This window comes from Propithecus coquereli, unplaced genomic scaffold, assembly GCF_000956105.1.
Source record: "Propithecus coquereli isolate 6110/MARCELLA unplaced genomic scaffold, Pcoq_1.0 Scaffold329, whole genome shotgun sequence".
Taxonomy (NCBI): domain Eukaryota; kingdom Metazoa; phylum Chordata; class Mammalia; order Primates; family Indriidae; genus Propithecus; species Propithecus coquereli.
In genome coordinates, this window is record NW_012148941.1 from 770232 (window position 1) to 773376 (window position 3145).

Consider the following 3145-nt stretch of genomic DNA (forward strand, 5'->3'; position numbering starts at 1 on the left):
AGGAAGCATTTAGTAGTGGTAGACTTAATCAGAATAACTGAATTTTAGTTCAGCTCTACCAATTACCAGCCATCTAACCTAGGTAAGTTATTTTACCTCTATAAGCCTCTGGTTTTTCTTATGTAAGTGATATAATTTCTAGGTTTGTTTTGAAGCTAAAATGATATGACAAGTGAGAAAGCATAGTTAGTTCAAAATAGATCTCAGTACTTTGTAGGTCCTAAGCAATTAATGTCTGCAAAGTGGAAATTGATTGAATATTTTCCTTTTATCTCTTCCTTTTATTGCTTTCTCCCTTCCTCTCATTCCTTCTCTGTCTCTCTATTTCTTCAAACTACTGTTTAATGTACCAGAATAAATATGGGAGTAGGAACCATATTATTTATAGGACTTGCATTCAAGAGTTTAATAATTAAGTAACCTTTGGCAACATATTTAGTATTTACAAATATCAGTTTCCTTTTCTGTATAATGAAAAAAAAAATGGATGGGAAAAAGCCATGAAAGCGAGAGATCTTTACTAATCTATAATGTTCTGTTAAGTTTAAAAAAAAATCACATGAGGTCATTATTACTGGCCTAGTTGTTCCTAATACCTCCCCTTGAGATCACACTCTTGACCGTGAGTATAACACAAACAGGATTTTTTGACATTGCATTCCCTCAGCAAAATCTGAAACTGAAGTTTGGTTTTAAATACACAGGGATTCATATGAAGAAATCCAATTAATGGAGCATAGATTGGTGAGGCTAATGTATGACTTCTTCAAAGTCATTCTCATCTGTCTTTGTAGAGTTTGGGGTAACTATACGTGGACACTGAGACATACATATTGTGGGAAGGAACAGAAATTCAGCCCCTGAATAATGATGAATGCAGCCTGAGGCAGTCTGACTGAGGAAAAACAAATTTTCCACATTACCCGCTTTCCTGCATGGCTCAGAATCTTCTCTATTCCTCAGTATTCTAGAGACAGGTGGACCAACCAGACACATGGCAATAAAGCACCAGCCTGGTCTAACCCTACTTTCATCCTTTCTCAGAGTTGTAACAAATGCTTTCCCACTCATTGTAGGTGATGTGAGAGAACAAAATCAAATGAAAATAGAAAAGAGTCCCCAAATTATTTTATTATTTAGTATATTTAATTTCATCAATAAAAATCTGAAAATACAAATTGTCAAAAATGCAAATATTCAAAAATTGGCTAGTATTTTGCTTATCTCTTCATTTTAAAAATTTTCCATGTTCTGGCAAAGACTGTCAAGTCATCCTAGCTGAAAGAAAATTAATTTCCACAAACTGCTATTTGCTATATTCTTCCAAAAGTCTGTCATTACCACCTGTACCCAGTAGCTAATTATCTCCTGTCTGTTGTTTAAATAAATGTACTTTGTTTACATTTGTCTGTATGGCTAAGTAAGAGGTCTTTAAAAATAATTGATCACAGAAAACTTGAATATGAAAAGAGAATTTAAACTTGTAGAAAGTAAGTATAATTTAAAGGAAGGATGGTAGCTTAAAGAACTGTGAGAGAAAAGACATAGATGGGGAAAAGAGGGAATAAACAGATAAGGAAGACATATTCACATATTCTTCATTTAACATTTGCAGCCATTTTTTAAAAAATGGAAATAGGCTCACAGGGGAAAATAAAACATACTCTTCTTTTATAGATTATGACTGGTTAGGAGTTCTTTGAGAAGAACACATGCTCTATGCACTATATTGAAGGAAAGTCCTAGATTTGCATTAGACTGTGATATGAGTAAGAAAGATAATTTTATTGTGTGAAGACACTGAGATATTTTGGGTTTTTTTTAACACAGCCAGAATCACGTACCTTGAAAAAATATAATAATTAAATGCTAATTCATAAAGTGAAAATCATAGGTGCTGTAGAAGTTTAAAGAAGATGAAGATCTGTTAACACCTAAACATTCTGAACTCTCATACTCCATAGATCCCTACTTTTTCACACTATGTTTTTAGGTGGGTTGAAGCTGTCAAGAAAAAAAAAAAACACAGAAGAGAAAGAAATCAAACTGAACTTTGAAAATAAGCATGTCGTAAATAAGTGGTAAGATTGGTATTGATTGAACTATACTGTTTTGCTTTAAAAGAGAAGGAAACTTTGACAAAATATTATGCCTTTAATTTGAAAGGCACACACTCAAATCTCAAACCTGGGAACGACATTGTATCTTTTCCGGTAGGAAAAAGGCAAGTAAGTAGAGATAAAGAAAAAATTTGGTTAGATTATGTTAGCGGAGAGAAACTTGATTTACAGGTTTTGGTAGGCACTTATCAGGCATCAGTTAAAAAAAAACTATTCCAAATTATAGTGATAGTAGCACAAGTTCTTAACAATCATGGATGATCAAGACTGTGAAGAAAAAAATCATTGCTGAAAACATAGACTCTGTGATAATTAAAAAATAATTTCCAACTTGGACCATTCTGGTGGATGTGAGGATTTTTAAATGACTCCTCAACTCTGGAAATCAATGTTACTGAAATCTTTAGGATGATTTCTTTGGATTTCAACCCACATAAATAATCTCTTTCTCAGGCCTCTTTTGTCCCACCCCACTCTCAGATTCTTTATTCCTCTTAATACTTTGTGAATAGGTCAATCTTGCAAACTACATTTTTTGTCAACTTGTTTATTGAAGTGTATGAATCTTAAATGTACAGCCTGAAGAATTTTTATTAAGTGAACATACATACCACTGTAATCACTACACAAATCAAGCAATATAATATTACCATAACCCAAGAAACCTTCCTCATGCCCCCTACCTAAGAAAAAATGACCACTATTCTGATGTCTACCACAAGGACTTAGGTCTGTTTTTGATCTTTGTATGAATGGAATCATATAGTATCCATTTCTGTGTGCCTGACTTCTTTTGTCAAATATTATACATGTAAGATAAATCCATGTAGCACATTCCATTGCATGATTATACCAAAAAATTTCATCCATTCAACTGCTAAGTGTATATTAGCATTGAGTCTAATTTTCACCTATTAGCAACAATATAGCTATGAACATTATTGTACACATATTTTTGTGCACATATGGACACATTTACATTGGAAATATATTGAGAAGTAAAAATGCTAGGTCATCGGGTATAA